The 22,272-nt window shown below is 39.8% G+C and overlaps 1 long non-coding RNA gene across 1 annotated transcript; it reads left to right on the top strand.

The window, feature by feature from the left end:
• Positions 1 to 75: 75 nt before the first annotated feature.
• LOC119477334 lies at positions 76 to 20,716 on the top strand. Its single transcript, XR_005204224.1, has 3 exons — positions 76 to 89; positions 1,727 to 1,728; positions 20,563 to 20,716. It is a non-coding gene; the product is annotated as an uncharacterized LOC119477334 (long non-coding RNA).
• Positions 20,717 to 22,272: the final 1,556 nt, after the last annotated feature.

The following is a 22,272-nucleotide window of genomic DNA, read 5'->3' as shown; positions in this document are numbered from 1 at the left end:
TGATGATAGGTCAATATTGTGTTCGCAACTTGTGTCCGCTGCCCCCAAGTGCATGGCCAATCAGTTATTGAAGGTTTAAAAAGATGTTTGTTGCTTGATACGTTTGTTGTTTTGGATGGAGATACCGAGTGAGTTTCTGTGCTGTTATTTTTGCAACAGTCTGGTGCCTGTTGCAAAAATAAATTTAACCACCTGCCACGTGTAGTGCACATTGCACATCATCACTCCAATTAGAGATTACAGATGGAGCAGATACCTATAGGCTACCTATTAACTGACAGAGCTGTTAAGAATCACTCATTAAGCTCTATCAGTCTGTTGGGCTGGCATTGATGCCAGAAAAAAACTTGGATTTTTCAGTACGATCACACAACAAAAGTAAGGAGTCCATTGACATCTCTTTGTGATACAGTGGCCAGCAATGGACATCAAAACTGAGAAAAGTAAATAGTATATGGAGTAAGACAGACGTCAGCAGTGACGGGTGTTAATCAGGTGGCAACCTCTAGTTCTGAAAAGTGAAGCCAATGCTGAAGTGCCTTAAACCTGCATTCTTTCTAATGGCCAGCAGGGGGCGACTCCTCTGGTTGCTTAAAGACGTCTGATTGTATAGAAGTCTATGAGAAAATGAGCCTACTTCTCACTTGATTTATTACCTCAGTAAACATTGTAAACATGAGTTTATGGTCTCAATCACTAGTTTCAAGTCTTCTTCAATACAGCATGATGTTCATTTAGTAAATTATGGTCCCATTTAGAGTCAAATAGACCATAAAGCAGGGGATGCTTTAGGGCGTGGCTACCTTGTGATTGAGAGGTCGCTACCAAGACGTTGACCGGTCTGGGTGTTGTCCATCTTTTCATCATCGAACTTTAACCATTTCACAGTGTGTTTTCAGTTCATCAAAGTTAATTGTAACATTTTGCGCCTAAAAATGTCTTATTCAGCGTTCGGCTGTACTTAGCTCCGCCCTCTCGTGTCTCTTCTGGTTGCAAAAAACCAAGATGGTGACAGCAAAAATATTGAACTTGAGGCTTCAAAACCGTAGTCCACAAACCAATGGGTGACGTCACAGTGACAACATACACTTATTATGTATATTATATGGTGCAAATGCCCCTTTGGGCAATAATAGTCATTTTTAAGTCAATAAAAAGTTGCTTCTGAACTACTTTGAAACCCTGCAGTTCAAAAACATTTTTCAAATGCAATGATCAATGCAATGATTATCAATATTCTAATTATTCCGTACTCTCTAGAAATCAAATAATTATTTACAATAATTTTTGACATTTGACCATGCATATTCTGCCTAAAATGGTTCATACTGTGGGCTGTCTGTGAACATGTCAGGCAGGGTGTGCGTTAGAATCAGTAATCCTGTTACTGGTGCATCTTTTTCAGCCCGATGAATTTTTGAACTTTTAATAGCTGCTTATTGGTTTCATGGATTAGCATTGAACAGAAGCTAATAGGATTTAGCACAATGCTTCCAGTTTTAGCTCAGTTGAGTGTCAGGGATGGTTTTGGGAGATGGGACCATTACAGTATGCCTTAATTGTAATACTTTTATTCACGGGTCACTCCTGGTGTGATGGAAATGTTTTGCACCCTGGAATCTTCCCTTCAGCTGAGTTAATACGGTGTACAGACATTTTGCCGATTGGGTGACTCTCCTGTTTTTGGGGGGATGAACAGTGGGCCTCTCTCTCTCATTACACTGAGTGGTTGGGATTAGAGCGTACAGTAATGAACAACGCTCAGACAAACTCATTAGTACAGTCAGACACTTATGGTGCCAACATTGTGTTTGGATGACTCTTTAAAAGAAAAGGCGTTCAGGGACAGCGAGGGCTGGTGAAAATATGAAAAATGCAGGTAATTTTTTAAAATCATAATAGCTAATTAAAAAGTGGTAGAACATTTAAAGTCTAGGTAAAACAAAAATGTTTTCTGAGTTTTGTCAAACTACAGAAACAATGTCAAAATAAACCACCCAGACAAATTTGAATGATTAAAAAAAAAAAGCCAAATTTAAAATTATGGTGAACAAATGATGAAAAAATAAGCAGTATTCTGTGCTCTGAAACGCTGGGGGCATGTCCGCTGAAGGCTCGCGGGTGAGGGTTGATTACATACGTACAGTTGCAGTATATACAACACTTGTTGTTGGCCATCTCACTGGTGCACTCTACTTTTGCAGGATGTTAATGCGCATGCTCTACGGGCAGAGCATTCACACACATCGCTCAAACACTTCCATTACAACAGATGTTAAGGCAACGGGTCTGTAATCATTTAAACAGCTAACAGTGGGCTTCTTAGGCACAGGAATTATTACTGTAGATTTAAAACATGCTGATACTTTTTACACTGGTTGATAGACCAGTTAAAAAATACCAGTCAAAACAAGAGTCAGTTCAGCGGCACACCGTTTTAAAGTTGCTGAGGACACAAGACCAGGACCTGCAGCTTTTCTGCTGCAGACACCTGACCTCATGCTCCTTAATCATAAAAGGCAGACTCTGTAGGCGGGTCACTTAAGATTTCATCTTGGTTGATGTAATGTTACCTTTAATTATTAAGGAGATGCATAAAGAATAAAGTACAGCAAACAAATAAACAAAAACAATAGAATTAAGAAATAAAGTAAAATAAACCTGAGTCATATAATGACTTAGAAGTCTTGAGAAACATAGCACTCTATAATTTTTTTTTTTTTTTTGGTACTAATACTTTGATTTCATTGTGCTCTTTGGATTTCCTGCCTGATCAGTCACGCACTGACAATTAGTGACAATTATAGAGCCCCGGTCTAATTAGGCTGTCAGAAAGCATGTATATAAATGAAGCCGCATCGGTCGTTTGCCGAATGACAGGCCGCAGTGTGATTTTCCAGCGGTTTGACACGGTGCGTGCAGCGCAGACCTCCTGGGAGGCTCCAGGCTGGACACTGGCTCCGCCTCTTCACTGTGTGTGTGTGTGTGAGGATTCTGCTCAGCTCTGTGACTGATGAAATTACATGTTTAAATGTGCGCTTTAGCCGCTGTCACCCATCCATTACTTGAATATACTGCCACCCCCCGCCACCCACACACAGGGCTTTTTCTGAATGGGATACTTTTTTACTATAGTTTAAACTTAGAAGCAGCAACCTCCTGCAAATGTGTCCCACTGATGTGACCATATTCCTCATAAAATGTCAACAACCATACTGTAAATGTAAAACTTCAACATATTTACTTATATTAGACATGACCCCAGTGTTTAGACTGTTGTCTGCATTGCAGTTAGTCAATTATCCATGCAATATTCCTTTAAAATGTTTTGTTTTTATTACTTTTAACGCCTACCCTTTATGATTATGTGCAGACCAATATAATATGTTGTAGTTGCACCCTTGCCATTTACAGTTCTTGCTTTCTTTCCCTTTCAGTAAAAAGCTGAGCACTAATCAATATTTTTTCTTATTTTAAAAATGGATCAAATGACTATATGTTATGTGAAAAGTGTCCCTTGATGAAAAAACCTGACTCTGTTGTTCTGCTCAGTTCTACAGAGCTTTAAAGGTCCCATATTGTAAAAAGTGAGATTTTAATGTCTTTTATATTATAAAGCAGGTTTTCTGTGATATATAAATACTGTGAAAGTATCAAAACACTCAATCCATGGAGAAATACACACAGCCCGTATTCAGAAACTGTGCGTTTGAAACAAGCCGTTAGGATTTCTGTCTATTTGTGATGTCACAAATCTACAATATTTAGACCATTTCACAGTTATAAATGTAAACATACTAAATGTGTCCAAGTTTATTTCTTGTTGCAGTGTATGTGAACGACATCAGCTGACAGGATGTAAAAATGGACCCATGCTGTTTCCTAGCAACGCAATTTCATTGCCATTCCGTTGAAATGCGCTAAAACGGAGCTTTTCAGACAAAGCGTGAATACAGGTATATTCAGACAGACAGTATGAGAAAAATAATGTGTTTTTTGAACAATAAAGCATGTAAACGTGTTCTAGTAGAAACCCAAAATACAAGCATAAACCTGAAAATGAGCATGATATGTCCCCTTTAACTTCAACACATTCTCAGTCCCAACTCAACCCGGTCTCACAAGAACATGTATAAATAGCACGACATTATGCAGAATGTCCGCGTGTCATGAGTATGCATTTTAGCCTTTGCGCATGCCATTTGTACACCATGCAAACATCCGCAGTTAGGTTTAGGCAACAAAAAACAGTTAGGTTGAGGAACATCATGGTTGGGCTTGAAATAAGTACTTAAACTAATTAAAATATGTACAGAAACACTGTAACACCACTTGGGAAAATACATCACAAATGTCTGTAAATGAGTATACAATATTTGATGGAAAAAACTATAAAAATAAGATGCAGGTTTTAAATTTATCCTTTATGTACCCTCAGGCATTCCATTTAATTTCCTTACAGCTACAGTAATTATCAATACAAAAATGTTGTGTAAGTGAATAATTATGTAATTGAACGGTATCATATTCATTCTCTACGGACCTCTGTGTAATATACTGCACTTCTCCAGGTAATATGCTGCCATTGTTTGGAAATAATTAACAGTTCATCCTTTATTTGGATTCCTTGGGACAGCATGCTCCGTTCAGCTTGGAACATGAGAGAGCCATCTCAACTTTGTTTGTATGAAATCATTTCAGGGACATTACTGCTGGGTTTCTCTCATTACTTTCCACTCGTCTGGCCGTGTCCTCAGGGGTAAAAGCTGGCAGCAAGAGCCCATTCTAGATTCTGTTTGTGCTTTAAAATTGATAAGTGAATCAGAAGAGTATTACATATTAATTATTAATTTCACAATGTGAGGCAGAAAAAAAAAAGAATCACTGGATCAGACTTGCTTAAATGAAGCAGAATGACTCTGTGCTCAGCAAAGGTGCAGCAGTGCATCTCCTGCATACCAATGGACGGTTTTAAGACCTAACTTGTAATGGAATGATGCTCCCTGCACCCCACCCTGCTGACTTGTCTCCTAATGGCCCACTAGATCAGTTAGAAATGACGATCAGGGTTGCTAAGGGACTGGCTAGTCTCCATGCAGGCCCACATTGTTAAAGGGAAACTACGGTTTATTAGGACTTGGGTTTTATTTTAGTTAGCAGGGCCTCCAGTTCTATTGGTTATGATAACAATGTACTCAGCAAAGTACTTGCTGAGATCTCAGAATGTGGAGACAATGCTAAAAATAAGTAACTAGGCAAAAATCATGACTTACACTACTTGCCCTCGTTGTGCACAGCTATGGATTTTGCTTGCAATGAGCGATCATTAGCCTGGTAACTTTATGAACTTGCTAGACCATCATACAGACTGTAGCCAACAGTTTAGCTACCACTGATGTCATTTCTGTCAACACAGTAACTCAATCAATCAACAACAACCAGGGGTACGATTTGCTGCTTTCATGCAGATCGCAAATGATTGCTACTCCTTGCCACTTTTTTTTCTTATTCTTATGCAAAGGTGGCATTATAGTATTTACTTTTGATCAGTTAAATGCGTTAGCGAGGAACGGTCTCATTTTGCAAGTTTCACATTCCATGTTGCAAACATACATCGGTGTCAATTTCATCCATCCATTTTGCATGGATCTAGCTAGGTAGCCAGCTAGCCATGTAGAAAGATGACTTCCCAATTCCTACTCCCGCCTACAAAGCTCTGATTGGTCATAGTTTCTCCAACCCTAAATTAGCCACCAATGGGCACAACAGCAAATCTATTGAAATTAATGAACAAAATAATTGAACAATCTGCAGATGTGAGTAGTGATTAAGAGGTCTAGAACCAGTCTATGAAAATAGCAAAACCAATTATGTATTTAGAGGTCTGCAAGCCTGTTTGGACCCATTGGGACCCGACCGGCCCGACACGCAGTCGATTTGGGCCAGGTTTGGGACTTTTTTTTTATTTACAGAATATAATTTCTCTCCTTTCATTGTGCCCATATATTCGCCTCTGCGCTGCAGAACACACATAGGCCACTATATTGTTATATTGATTATACTATCAGTAGTATGCATACATATTTTATTCACACAAACAAACACAGGACTTTCACACACGAGACTGCTGTTGACAATATAACTAACATCAGTTATGTAACAAAGCGTGATTATTTTACGTAACAAAGTACTTTTGTTTCCTAAACCTTACCAAGTAAACTTAAAAACTAAGTAAACAACGTTGGAAGTTTATTTTGAAAATCATCATACCGTCTTTTATGTGAGAAGCACACAGTAAGTGTAGGGGAGACATACGGTATTTGGAACATTACAAATTCATGCAATTTGAGATTGGCCCTTGTCCAGATAAGCCATTAGGATTTGATCTATAGCTGTTTTACCTGTCATGCTGGAATGTCTCAAAAAAAAAAAAAAACCTTCATGAGCTTTGGTTTGCTAATGACTCATTGTTAAGAGAACTGTCCAAATTTACTACTAATAAATACAATCTCTAATGTTGTAATAAGGACAAACTTTATATGGTGAATAATAGTCTGGTGGTAGCCGTCCATGGAGAATAAATGGATATTTACCATGAGAGATGCAACAGTGTATTATGCACCAAAAATGTACTGCTTTTCATCTTGCCCTATTCATATTTGAGTTTGGCAAACAAGTTGATTCTTATATTCACAACATTTATTTATAATATATTTACATTGACAGACGAGTGTAATATGAATTCCCTTTTTTTTTTTAAAAAGCGGAACTGAAATGTCTGTCATGAGCGATCTAATTGAATAAAGTAAGTATTTCCTTGCCAGGGTTTCTGTTTCTCGCTCTCCCTCTCCGCCCACATAAGTGAAGGTGGATCTCCTTCCATTTGTGTGGAGCCTGAACACTTTTTTGGCAGGAAAATGATCCATCATCCTTGAATCATTCAGAGGGATTGGGATGCAAGCAGACAGAGCATAATAGTGCAGTGGGAGAGTAGGTGGAGAGAGAGCGGGGTCAACAGGAGGTTACGACTGCAGCTGAATGAAACTCGCTGCACAGTGGGTGAGGCGGTGCTGCAGAGCAGCAGGAGGTTTCTGTACTAGTCCTTGAGGGCTTTTGATGCCTGATGCAGCACCAGCTGAGACAGGAGATAGTGACGGCTACGCATCGTAACCTTAGCTCACTGATCCCAGGCTTTGCTCTCTAATGCTGAATCCAAACGCCCACCCTCTGGACTTTGGACGCTCTGGACAGACTGAGAGACTCATTTCTGTAAGCTCAGACACTTTGAAGGAATCCTCTGGGCAGTGTTTGACAGCTAGCAGAATGGTTAGTCAGTGTACTAGAATCAAGGTTTATTTGCTGTTGTTTAATCAGTCAAATTTCTAAACTAGATGAGTAATTACAACTCTCCTGAGTACTAATATGTCAGTATCTCCACATTTTAGTAAAGACAAAAGAGTTTTCATAATGTCCTGGGAAAAGGATCTGAGTCTTGCTGCACTATGTTCACCAACTCTCATAGTGATCCCATAGTGGATTATTTATTTTAGAATATACTAAAACATCAGCCCTATGTTCCCTCAACCCTATGTCCCGACAGCCCTATGTTCCCTCAGCCCTATGTCCCCACAGCCCTATGTACCCTAAACCCTATGTCCCCACATCCCTATGTTCCCTCAACCCTATGTCCCCACAGCCCTATGTTCCCACAGCCCTATGTCCCGACAACCCTATGTTCCCTCAGCCCTATGTCCCCACAGCCCTATGTTCCCTAAACCCTATGTCCCCACAGACCTATGTTTCCTCAGCCCTATGTTCCCTCAACCCTTTGTTCCCTCAACCCTATGTTCCCTCAACCCTATGTCCCCACAGCCCCATGTTCCCTCAGCTCTATGTACCCTGAGCCCGATGTTCCTTCAGTTCTATGTCCCCACAGCTCTATGTTCCCTCAACCCTACATTCCCTCTTCCCTATGTTCCCTCAGATCAGTACCTCCACTGATGCTATGCCATTCGTCAGACAGCCCGTTATACCGAAAGCAAACGCCCATTGTTCTGAAGACCCATTGCTCCGAAAACAAACAGAAGCACATGGCTAATTATTATGCAGAATGAAGTCTCCAGACCTTTTAGGCCACTATATTTGTTTTTTCTTACCATAGCGAAGGCATGACCCGCTCTACTCTGCCTCTGATTGTCTTACAATAACCTTAACCAATCTTATTCCTCATGCCTAAACCTAAGCAACCCAACTAACAAAGGCAACAATACTAAAAATTCACATGTGCTGAGAGAAAATAGGGCAGAGGGAACATAGGCATGACCGCAAAGTATTAACAATACTTGCATTTGATACCCCACAATCCCATCAGTCAGTGCCGTTTAACATCAATAAAACAATTATGGTTGTCTCAAATATTGGATCACTTTGTCTATACCAAGTTTATTTTTTGGGAATTTTGGGCTTGTATTTTTTTGTCACTGAACTCTTGACTTGTATTTCAACCATATTACATCTAGTATGCTATGCTTACATCATGCCTGGTAGATTGCAGTGCTTCCCTCTTTTGCACCTTGGTGGAGTTGTGCACTCTGGAGAGTCATCAACATAAGATCAGGGTGAACTACATGTGCTCCAGTATTACTGTAGCAGATGTAAAGATCAAGAGGCCGCCGGTCTCCGAGGTCCTGGAGAGGAAGTCAACATGTCAGTTTGATTTTCTATGAACACGTCTCTTTTACTGCACTAAGTACTCCACTGTATATCCGACAAAGTAGAATTACATCTGAGCCTGGCATGGCTCCAGACACACAGTGCTTGATGGCCTGTTTGTCACTGATGGGAATATACTGAAACTGGTGACACTTGACAAATTCATTTGAATTGTGGTTTTTGCATTTTAATGTAATATGCTTGACATGGTTTGATAGGTTGAGGGTGCAAGGAAAAAGCAATGGTCATCAGGTGATATTGTATGATCTTTTATCAATAAAAAGGATAGTACATATTTAAAAATAACAATTTAGATACATCACACAAATGTACCATATTTATTTGAAAATATTGAAATATTCTAATCTCTGATGTATATGAGGTTTGATATTGAACAAACCTGCCTTTGTGATTTGCTATAATGCCAGCTTCTAGTGAAGAGTTGGTTAGCTTTTACTCAGTAGCTTCCATGGTTAGCAGAATTTGGCGCCCTTCTTCAGTTGTCTTTCCCATGTTGATACTGTACAATTCTGCAAAACCCTGGATTACATTCATCGTTTGTTTTATTGCATCCACTTCCAACATTATTGCTGTCTACAAAATCTGTGCATGGTAACTATTGCATGCTTAAAGGAATACTTTACCCCCAAAATGATCATTTGTATCTCATGCAATATGAACCAAATCTGTTTAAACATCAAAATCAGACCGAACAAATATGAATGTTGTGTACTCCACATAACTATATTTGAATCCATATGTGTGCTATTGTTTTCTATATTGAATGCTTTAGTATCACAGGTTTAAGTGTCAAGTTGGTCAGAGTAAGTCACCACTGAGATGCCCTGAACTTGTCTCACAGAGGCTGTCAAAATACATGACATACTGTACTGCATATGACAAGCACAGGCTTCATTTGTGACTGATGTAACACCAGGTAATGGAGTGGAGTCTCTTCTGGTTAAGGCTCCATTAGTATATCACATTTCAGCTAATAAATTACAGGCTACAGTCTAGTGTTAGTCTGTCAATAAGGTTCCAATTCGGTGTTTTCAATTTTGTTTGTTGCTTGACACATTCGTCAACAATCATGGATTGTGACTTTAATGATTTGTTTCCCTGTCATAGTTATAAAGTAATATTATACATACAGTGAGCATTGCAGCAAATGGTTTGATGGATTTTGGTTTCTCCTTCAGTACTTAATTATTCTGCAGTTCTGGTTGTTCTAGTTCTAGTTATTAAGTAACAGTGTTCATGTTTTTTGTCTTGCTGCTGCTGAGTTTACTGTAGTTCCTTTCTGTTTTGGTGAGAACAGGAGATGAAAAAGAAATGGCTTTTTGGACATATGTTTGGCTGCAAAATATTTTAATTATGCTGGCTGCATTGTTTAGAGAAATATGATAATCATTTGATTTCCTTTTTTGAAACTCTTAACCAAACATATGTGCCCACTCCCATGTTGATAAGAGTATTAAATACTTGACAAATCTCCCTTTAAGGTACATTTTGAATAGATAAAGAATGTGTGATTAATTGCGATAAATTATTTGAATCGATTGACAGCCCTAAAATATTGTATTAATCTATGTATAAATGGAAAAAATTACAAAGTAATTTATTATTTGACATTTTAATGGATAATAAAAAAGAGTTATAAGAATAATTTACAAATGAAATAATCCATTAATAAATAGTTGAAATTAAAAAGAGATTTACAAAAACACCATAAAACAGTCAATAAGTACATCATTTAAAAATACATTAATGAATTCAAAATAAATAATGGAATTTAAAATATCTTTGAAAATGCAGGTTACAAAGAGAAATAAATACCTGGATTCACAAATTGAATACTTAAATATTAAACATGTTAATTGATTGACAGCCCTTATATACTGTATATATATATATCATTGATGGCTCCATTTTGGGATCCATATCAGGTTGATAAAATATGTGAATTTGCTAAGCTCCAAGGTTAATGAATCTCTTATCAAATCTTTTGTCTATCCTCACTCTTTTTTTTTTTTTTTTTTTAGCAATGTGCAAAACATTCAGGTCAGCGGGCTCCTTATTTTTAGCCAGCGGCAGATCATATCAGCTGCACCTAATTAATGATAAATCTGTAAGCTGCCAGGTGAAAGAAGCGCCACTGACTTTACTCACGAGTGGATGGTGTGTATTTGTAGTTCAAAAAGGCCAAGAGTGGCGAGTCTTCTCTACAGAATCTAGTTGTGTTATCTCCCAGTTCAACTTTCATGCATATTCATAATAATTTAAGTCTATCAATCAACCTAGAATCAAAACATCCAGTGTTTGGATCAAGTACCTCTTGAAAAATAAGGTGTGCGAAAGTGCAACGGCTACAACTGTTGCTCTAATGTGCCAGACCCATGGACTTATTTAATCAGCATTTCATATGTTGTGATGCTCGTGTCATTTTCAGGTTGTGACCATTAATTAGGCCGCCACTCAAAACTGTATTGTTTCTGCCTTTAGTTATTTTCTAACATTGGTTACAAATGCTGAATAAGACAGGGGTTCAATACTGGATTCAGACTTGGAAATGCTACGGAACCCCAACCCTAATTACATGTTACCATATCGAGGGCCAGAGTGTTGGTCTGTGTCGAATTTCCACCTGGAGGAATGGTCAAGGGACCACAAAAATCATTAGCAATCATCATCCTGGGGCCATGAATATCCATGGCAATCTGTCTAGTAGCTGTTCAGACGTCTCACTGTGGACGGAGGACCAAAGGGCCTACGGACCAAATCTGCTGTTCATAGGTCCTGCTGCTAGCACGGCAACAAAGTCTTTGGAATAATTATTACGTTTGCTACCAGACAACCTGCTGTAATCATCCACAGCCTCCATCGGGGGCAGCAATGTGAAGAGAAATCTATTTTTGGTGATGAGAACTTGAAGGCCACATGAATTCACTGGGCAGTGTCTGTGTATCTGGGCTCAAGGGCAGGCGCCTTCACTAATAGATTTACTTCTTTGATACCTTTCTATTTGTCATCCTAAACTGCCCTTTTTTCATTTGCTCGTTAAATCAGTGTCATCCTGAGACGGGGCCAGTAGGTCTTCCATCAGCAGCTGTAGCACAGGTCTGCCCGAGGACGCGGTGACAGATTTTTCTGGAGACAGTATATCTGTAAAGTCAGAGACGGGCATCACTGGGATGTTCTGCTGACCCACTCGAGCACAGCTACTGTACGTGCTGCCAGCTCGGCTGAGGTGTCGATGGAGGCGCTCATCCAAAACTCTTTACATAACTGGGGCTTGTTCCAAAAGTCGCTTGTTGTTTTTTGTCTTTTTTTGCTTGGTGTCCCAGCAGGTTGCTCCTGGCGATGACGAATAAAGCCTGAAACAATCACGGGCTTATATAATACGAACAAAACAAATGTGACTGAATAAAGCCTCTTCCAGGAGCATTTAACCTCCTTCATCCAAAAATATGTAGTTGCGTTGCAGACGTGTTGTGGAAGTTGAAGCTCGGTGTGCTGTCCTTGCTCAGGTTGTCTGGGCCTGCTATTGCATTTGTGACTGCCAAATGCAGATTGTGACCGAAACAATTCAAGCGTGTCCAGCCTTTCTGCCTCACAGCCTCCATACAGTGTTCGTCCCGTTGACTGTCGTGATGCACAGCATTTTTTTCCCACATCCTATTTTTCATACTTCGACTGCAAATCCAGGAGGCTCAGACAAATTATCTGCACAGGGACTTTGGCAAGAAGACACAGTCTAGGACCTGTGATGTCAGACACTAATCTTTAATTCGAGTTCATGTAAAGTGTCATATTTATGTGTTCCACCACTATAACCATTTTCCTCATCTTCATTCATTTCAGTGTTACAGGAATAAAGCATGTCCGGCCAACACATTCTCATTACCAACTCGTCAAAAATGGCAGATTGGTCAGTGGCCCAACGCTTCAAACTTTGACGCTCTACTTACCCCTCTAGCGACAGTTTGTACGTGTAAGTCTTTTCAAAATAAACTTCTGTTTTCACAGGAAACAACTTAGTTTAGGAAAAGATCGTTGTTTGGGTTAAAATAAGAATTTTGTTTCGTAGTTAAGTAGGTTACGTTACTAACGCGATGCAGCAACAATATGTAATCTGCGTAACGTAGTTAAGTATGCTACGTTACATAAGCGACGTAGTTACGTTACGTAACATAATGCCAACTAAGTAAACATTGACTTTTGGTCTCGCAGAGAACTCGAAGTCACTAGAGTGACTTCGAGTTCTCTTAAGTGACATTCCTGCATTTTTGGTCAGCGTTTTTAGTTAGTTTTCCACGTTTCAATTTCCACTAGTTACATGCATGTCTTTTCAAAATAAACTTCCGTTTTCACAGGAAACAACTTGGTTAGGTTTAGGGTTTAGGTTTTAGGTTTGAGTTAAGATAAGTATGTTTGTACGAAGTTAAGTAGGCTACATTACGTAAGCGTCTTAGTAACCTTATGTAACTTTTGTAACATAGTTAAGTAGGCTATGATACGTACGCAACGTAGTATGTATGTTACATAACGTAGTTAAGTAGGCTACATTACATGAGCGATCAGTAACGTTACATAACATTACGTAACTTAAAATAAGTCAACGTTGACTTTTGGTTGCACGCGGGACACGAACAACGGCCTCCTAAGTGACAGTCCTGCGTTTTTGGACCCAACCATCCACCCCAACCTCCTCCCTAAGTGAAGGACTTTATCGATTTTTATACTACGTAAACTGACTCCTCCTTTACTCCCGCCAGAACTACGGCCACATTGAGCATCATAGCTTGGCATGTAGGGCCACTGACCAAAGAGTAAACCCACTGTGCACAACCTGCCCAGCACCAAACAGCAGATACATACAGTTATAGAGACTAACTGTGAACATAGTGGAACTTATTTGGGGAATTTTTTCTCAGGAGTTGGTGGAGACCAAACCAGAGCTAAAAGGAGTGTGAATATTGAACATTTGTTAGGTAGACTACAAATAAATGCTAATCATGCTACCTGTGTGCTGGATATGTACATAGGCATGTTAGCCACATCAACTGTATAATGTAATAATATATCAATGCATGCTTTCCAATTTGTAGTTGAACTCTGTCCGCAAGAAAGTTAAAAAACAAAAAAACAGAAATAACGCAACTTTAAGCTTCAGTTTAGATTACTTCAGTTGAGGCGATGTGTGCACAGATCACACAAAGAATTCATCTACATAAAAAAACACATTCAAACATTTGCTGTCAACAAACTGAAAAGGAAAGATCAAGGGAAAAAGTCTATTTAAATAAGGCAACATGTGAAGCACTCAGGAGAAGCTTGCTATTTACCTGGTAAACGCGTTGGAGGGCTGTGTTTACAATAATAAACTGATTGACACCGGTGCAGAGCAGCTGTTTGGTCAAACATGAGAACAATCAATAGGGACTCTTTGTTTTGCTCTGCAAACTGAGTCCAGGAGTGGTCCTGTAAAATTTGGTACAATATTTGACGTGCTAATACTGTTTTGAGTGATCATCATTTCCCACTAGGACCACATAAGTGGGTAAACAAATATGAATTATGTGTGCGGTATAAACACTTTGGAGAGCCCTCAGCAGATTCCAGTGTCACTTTATGGATGTGCATGCTGCAGCTCAGCTTCACAGTTGCTTCAGTTGCATTTTGAAGTGATCATTGTGAAGGCTTGGATTATACGCACGTTAAAGGTTTCATTACATTATAAGTACAGTATATAAGTACTGTGAACTCCTTTTAACCTGAGTGCATATTCATGTTGTTGCTGTTTTTTTGTACTTTTTAACATCCATATCAATGCACAGTTTGCTATGTTATGGGTAAGATATTGGAATGCCAATCATATCTGGTGCTAGCTGCATGCTGGTTTATTTATGCTGCATCTTATAAACCTGAAACCCCCAGTTCAGTATTATAGGATTTCCAAAAAAAAAAGTTTTTAAAACGTTTGGCCAAACTGGGTATGGAAAAGCCAGTACCAATATATTTTTGGCTTTGAGTTGCTGAGAGTCAGTACTTTGTGCCAGTGTAGAGGATGTTTGAATGTGAACATTCTCATTCCAAAGACATTACGGACTAAAAGCAGTTTTATTCTTGTCGGCCTGGAAGATTCTGAAAGAACATCATGGGAAAGTAAAGCTATCAAACAAAAACCAGGCTCAGGACCTTGCTGAATGGTCTTTAATGTAGTATGACCCAGCCTGATTAATAATTGGTGGGGAAAGTCTGGGATACTTTAGACCTTTGCATGAGGCCCCACAAAGCTGCAAAGATCATTACACCCCTCAATACAAAATGATGGGCAAAAAAAAAAAAAACTCATACTGACAATTTTGCAAAGAGTAGTGAAGCTAAAAACTGAAGTTGAGCTTGAAGGGTCATTCTTGACCTTGGAAATAGTAGTTTGACAAAAAAGGTCTTAACTGACTTGGGTTTTCCAGGGCTTTCAGCTACATCTCATGGCCTTTATCACTTGATGGAGTTAGCTGTTGTTATGGAGATTGCTGAGTTGTTATCAAACAACCTAAGTATGATGTGATAACATTTGGTTGTATTTATATGGGTAAACCCTATGCTTTTTCTAGGGGTCACCCAAAATCAATGGGATTCATCCTTTGGGGACCATGAATAACTATGACACATTTCATGGAACTGTAGTTATTAGTTTTCAAGATACTTCGACCAAATCGCTGTGGAAAATTTGACCTGGTGTTTGAAGAAAGGTCTTTCAACATGAACACCAAAATCACAAGGATTCATCCTCTAGGCACCATGAATATCCATACCTAATCCACTTGCAAGGAAGGGTCATTCTTGACATTGGAAATAGTACTTTGACAAAGAATCCACAAGGTCTTAACTGACTTGGATTTTCCAGGGCTTTCAGCTACTTTGCATGGCCTTTATCGCTGGATGGAGTTTGCTCAGTTGTGATGGAGATTGTTTAATTGTTATCAAGTGACCTAAGTATGCCATTTTGGTGATGTGATAACTGATGGTTGTACATACAGGGGAGATGGAGATTTCCTGTCTTTGGCATTGGATGTGACTGGCCTCCTTGATTATTCTCCAGCTGTCCACTGAGTCCTTGTAAATGACTTAGACTTTGTTCTGGTGTTCACAGACAGCTGATGGTGTATGTTTTCAGAATTCATTCAGTCTGTTGCCAAGGGCCCTTGCCGTTTCAGGGTCACCGCCTTTTTTTTGATTGTTCCCAAGAAAAAGCTAAAGAAAAAGCACTGCGTGTGAGCGCTTCTAGTTGAAAATCTCGGAACTTTTCAGAATAGCGCTGGTAAGGTCACTGTAGAAAATGGAGGAGAAGCTTGTTTTGGCTGTCTATCCTGAGGTTTATACGTCACACAGCGACTATCATAACAAAGACCGAAAAGCCCATTTGTGGGGGCAGATCGGCCAGGCGGGCACTGAATGTTGTTGGTTAGTGTGTGCCTTTAATCGCAGCATGCGTTGTCTATAATGGATCGTCCTCCTTGCTCTATGGCTGTCAGATTGAGCTCATTCATACAAAGTATGAGGGCAAGCATCCTCCGGTTGGTGCTTATGGTGAAAAAATGTCAAAGAAATAGATCGTAGCCAAAATAGATAATAAAAAGCAAAAGTGTGATGCCATCATAGAACGGTGGTTAGAGTGTTGATATGTTGTCAAGTCATTGTCGCTATAGAAACATAAAAAAAACACTGGGATGAAGCATTCTCCAGCGCTCTCCAGCGCTTTTCTGCCAGAAGAATGCTAAATGGACACAGAAATTGCATGGCAATCTGTCCATGGAGCACTCAGTGCTCCTATGGCTCAATGCCACGGACCACATTGTAAAAGCAGTCAAACTTGGGCAAGAGAAGACAAAAAAATATCAGACGAGTCCTGCATTGGTTGTCTTTCACTATGACACATTAGACCAGCTAAAATGAGCAATTGTTTTTGATATTTCTGGTCTAGAAGTAATGTTTTTGGGTGAACCCTATGCTTTTTCTAGGGGTCACCTTTAGGGACCATGAATAACTATGACATGACCTGGATACTTTGACCAAATCGCTGTGGACCTGACCTGGTATTTGAGGAAAGGTCTTCCAATATTTACGGCAAAATTATAGGAATTCATCCTCGAGGGACCATGAATATCCATAACTAATCCATTGCATTCTGGCCAGTAGTTGACAAGACATCTTGCTGCGGACAAAAGTGTTTGGTCGGACACAGGGACAAATGGACTGACCGACATTGGCATCCTTAGTCTTTGCAGGTAAAAAATGAAAGATGCAAAGCAAACAAAATTGCATTGCACATTGCAAATACTTTTTTTTTTTCAATGTGGGTCTGTTTTGGGAGGAACCACCATCTTGCCAAGGATGCATGATTTAGTGTTTAATAAAAGGCCAGTATTGGCAAATCATCTTAGCAGCAGTATGTGTCTGTGGTGCAATGGAAAGCCATTATTTGATGAGTGGACTGCAGAGAGTCCAGTTGCCAGAGGACTGGATAGCCCAGGAAAGCGGCACACATCAAACCCGGGCCTGGTCTCTGTGTGTGTGTGTGTGTGTGTGTGTGTGTGTGTGGATATCTCGGTGATGAAAGCTGCAGCAGACTCAGTCATGTAGAACTAATGGACAGGTGGGGAGAGAGTGAGGAGCTGCCGAACCCACCCTCCCAAAAAAAACACAGCTCATCACATCAGTGCTGACACTACACACATACGTAGACACACACACAGACTAAAAAAGTTGGAATAAGAGGTGAGCCAGTAATCAGAGAACACTTCAGCAGCTTAATCAGCATCGCTTGTCTGATGAGGAAGAACACTTCTGCTTTTTGTGGGCAGGAGCCTTCATTAATCATCCTCAAAAGAAACACCACTCTACCACAACTTGAGTTGAGGACCCTCTTTTCTGTGGTAGTCTCTGTAGTGCAGTGCTGAGAATAAAAAAAATTTGGAAGAAGAAAGGGGGGGAAAGCAATTCATGCTCTTTTCCAATCAGTCCAATCAGCTTTGGTCAGCTTCAGTGTCCAGAGGTTTAATATTTCAAATGAACACCAGACATGTGGTGGTTTGATTGTTCTCTTTATATTTCCATGCCTTATTTATGAAGAAAGGACTTTCCAGTGTAGTCAGTTACAGACATATTACCTCAGGTTGTTTTCTTCTTCTTCTTTTTTGATTATTTTTTGGCATTGTCGCCATTATTTGAGGTCCCGTGGCCGGCCGCTTGGTCAATGCCCCTCGGCATCGGAGACCGACGCACGGGGTACCTCTCTAATGTTACTTTTGGAAGGACCGGGGACGGCATGTCAATATACGCTCCTTACATGCAGAGTGTCCTTTCAAAATAAACTTCCGTTTTCACAGGAAGTTAGGTTTAGGCAACACGACCATTTAGGTAGGGTTAGGAAACGGTCATGGTTGACGTTAACTTCACTGACTAGTGACTCATGTGACTCACGGGACTGACGATACCGACGAGTCACGTGACTAAAGACTGACATGACAAAATAAGTCAACATTGCTTTACTTTCACGCGGTACTCGGACACCGGTCTCCTGGTTCAAAGTCTTGTGTTTGTTTGACCCATCCACCGCCACTCCAGCCTGCTTGGCCAGACTGCCTATGTGAGCAGTGTGTGACGACTGCCTCGCTGAACTGCTCCATCTCCCACGAGTGGGTTAACCACACCACCAGCTAATGCTGCTGCCAGCTCTTTCTTTCTACATAGAGTTTGCCTTTCATAAAGGATATTTCATTTCATTATGAATGTCATTTATATTTATTTTAGACAGAAAAAGGTTAAGAAGCGTGCTCATTTGTAAATAATAGTAGTAATCCACGATTAAAACCAAGTTCTTCAATAATTCATGGAGCCGTGCAAGTCACTGCATTTTCTACAACACTGTCCTGTAAATATTTCAGAATAAAAGTCTTGATTTAACAAATGAAATAATTATGTCTACAGAATAAACGCTTGAGGGCTTTTATTTTTAAATGAAAGCAGGAAGTGTTGATTTAAAAATATATCTTTACTTTTTTCATGTCCATGACATATTCTACAGATACAGACATTTAAACTGTAGTAATGTTGCTGATATGATGTCAATATACTGTCAAACGATCACTTCCACTCTCTGTTGTTGCTGTGAACCGTGCTGCTCGCGGTAAAAACAGGCACGACCTCGACTCTCGCCAAGAGACGCAGCTGACACGTAACAGTGTGGCTGCTCTAACCTGTTAACATGGACGCCAAAATAAATACAATAGGTTCCGCAGCCGCCACGAGCTGCTGACGTTCCCTGTGTGGCCAGGGCATAACGCTATAAATCCTTCTCTTGCTCCGACCGTTGAATAACGCCGTAGGTGGGTTTACATTGGAGCTAATTGAAAGCCCGGTTCATCACATATTGTTGCTAAAGGGGGCCTCCGTGCGTCGGTTTCCGATGCCGAGGGGCACTTACCAAACGGCGGTATTTGACGAGCTCGGAGTGAGAACGGGCTGACCGAGGCGCTCGAGGCTGTTTTATCCTTGAGATAAACTTACAAAACAACTCACAACATGCACTGTGGCAGGATATCTGTACCTATCACAGCACAGAGGGTCTGGAACTCTGGATGTAATTCTTTTTGCTTTTTTCATGTGAGTGAGATTTCAAAACAAATGGCATCCTCCGTGACATGAAGTGGCCTTTAGAGAGTAAACACACTCAAATGAATCAAGGTGGAATCTTGGCAGTTCATCTGTGGCCCTGCAGTCTGAGCAGCGTTATATTTCCAGGTCACGCACGCACAAAGACATGCAATAATCTGATTCAACCAGGGAGTAGGATATAATTAATATCACAGTGTTATTTAATTAAAACCTGAGCATGAGTAAAATAAAGCCACTGATTATTATTTGCAAATGATCACGCAGCCCGATTTCAATACAGCCCCACTTTGAGATTTATTGTCTCAAAGAATGGATGGGTATTAACTCTGAATATTAGTGGGATTTTTTTTCTGTAAAAGCATTTTATTTTCTGTTTCCTATTAGAAATGGATTGCATAACTTAGATTTCATATTTTAGTTAGTGAGGCTAGTGTGTTAACCTTCTGAGTGGATGGCAGTCTGATGGGGGAAGTGATTGAACCAGTGTGTCCTCTCTCTGTAAAGGTGCCCTTGAGCAAATCAACCCTGACTTCCTGCAGTGGAGCTGCTCATTGACCAATGAATGAATGAAATGTACAATATGTTCAGTACAGTAGCCTTACAAATACTACATTGCTGGAGTGCCCCATTTAAGAGAGTGTCGCATTATGGGTTGTTTGTTGCCTTACTGTTGCTAGGCTAGCGACTTTCTTCATGTCTTTTATAGTGTGCTTTGTAGAGTTCCACAGCTAATAAGTGCTCCAATAGCCACGTTTAACAAGAGGAGTTTATTTCAGCTTGTGGTTTTTTAAAGAAAAATCATGCAATATGGCCCACTGTAACTGACGTATTTCCCCCCACATAAAAGGAACACTTCACCCTTAAAATTTGTATATCAATTACTCCCCACATGTTAACTTGGATTCTTGAAGAAAACTTTGTTTTTCTCACATGCCTCCACGGCGCGCGTTTAACAACAGCAAAACTATATCAAAACATCCGTTTCCAATCTCTCACACAACTCGTGCAGTATAATCCAAGTCTCATTTATCCAGTCGTATGCTCACTACTCCCCAAACACATGCATTTTTGCAAAAATGTTACTATTTAAAACACTTCCGCCACCACTGTCTGTGCATGGATTTTTGTCCGTGCATGGATTTTTGGATTATATTGAACCAATTGTGTGAGATATAGGTTTTCTGTGGTTAAACGCGGCCCCCATTTTCTTCAATTCATCAAGACTTTTCTCCATCTTCTGATTCTCTGTTCACCGTGGAGGCATGTAAGAAAAACAAAGTTTTCTTCAAGAATTCAAGGTACCACAGGGTGATTAATTGGTATAGAAATGGTTATTTCGGGGGTAAAATATTCCTTTGAAAACCCCCAAAGCAGTATACATTAACAGTTACACAGATTTTATTTAGGCTAAGCTTAGACTTACTTTATAATTTAGGTACCTAATACAAATATGTTATATGTATTATGTTGTATATTTTGTGAGCAGCTAAACTCATACATACAAGGAAACTGTAAATGGCAGTAAAAAAAAAAAAAAAAATTAAATTTTTTTATCTGTCAACTATTTCATACTCTTATCAACGTGGGAGTGAGAAAATATGCTTGCTTTATGCAAATGTATGTACACAAAACAATGACTAATATTGTCCAGAAACCCTCACAGGTACTGCATTTAGCATAAAAAATATGCTCAAATCATAACATGGCAAACTGCAGCCCAACAGGCAACAACATCTGTCAGTGTGTCAGTGTGCTGACTTGACTATGACTTGCCCCAAAACCGTATGTGATTATCATAAAGTGGGCATGTCTGTAAAGGGGAGACTCATGGGTACCCATAGAACCCATTTTCATTCACATATCTGGAGGTCAGAGGTCAAAGGACCCCTTTGCAAATCTTTGCTTTAAAACTGAGCCTTCTACATCTTAAAAATCGCAAGTTGTGTTAATGCGTTAAAGCAATTTGTGGTGTTAAAACAAATTTACTAACTTTAATAATGCGTTATTATGGCGTTAAATTTGACAGCCTTAGTTTTAAATTAACATTCTGGCCAGATCTTACAAGCACATGCACCTTTAAATACCGTCTAATGATTATATGGAGTCACACTGAGATTGACAGCTCAGAGTGTTGTTGATGGTGAAAGTGGGATCAGTAGCAGGGCATAGTTTGAACAGGGATAGACTAGTCAAGACAAGATACATGGAGCAACACTAATGTGAAGATGAAGCAGATATGCATTTCAGACGTAAATGCATACACGACTGAATAATGAGTTTGTCTTTGTAAAGTACATTCGATGCAGGTCTAATGTCAATAATGAGCCTCTGGTATTATCGTCTTCTTCTGCATGTTGTCCTCTGTCACATTACAGTCTGATCTGAAATCCTGCATGTTTGTGCCGTTATATCTAGCTTGTCCCCATTATGCAACAAAATCCATACTCTCTCTCTCTGAAAGCAATGTCTTTTTCTATTGATTGCACTGTGTCCTGTGAGGACTAGTTAAAATGGTAATCATCAGTTAAGCAGAGACCTGAGGGCCCCTGAATAAAATACAGCCTTCAGCTACACTTTTCTGCCCGTGGACAGCACAGGGGACCGGCAAATATTGATCCACAAAATATCCGCGCGTCTACTAATTCAGCCCATGTGTTCACTTGAAACACCTGCAACGCACATCTACAGTGAGGTTCGGCTCTTTATCGTTCAGTAGATGCTTATCTATTTCCCGGAGAGATTTTCAATGAGGCAAAATTTAATTAAAAATCTGATTAAAATTGCACCTCAACACGCCACTGAATCTTATAAAGGGAGACACAGCACAGCCATATTGACCATTACGCTCTCTCTCTCTGATGCCCTATAAAAGAGTTTGCC

This window comes from Sebastes umbrosus, chromosome 18, assembly GCF_015220745.1.
Source record: "Sebastes umbrosus isolate fSebUmb1 chromosome 18, fSebUmb1.pri, whole genome shotgun sequence".
NCBI classification, from domain to species: Eukaryota; Metazoa; Chordata; class Actinopteri; order Perciformes; family Sebastidae; genus Sebastes; species Sebastes umbrosus.
Note: the sequence above shows the minus strand (reverse complement) of the source record. Positions and strands in the feature narration are given on the sequence as shown.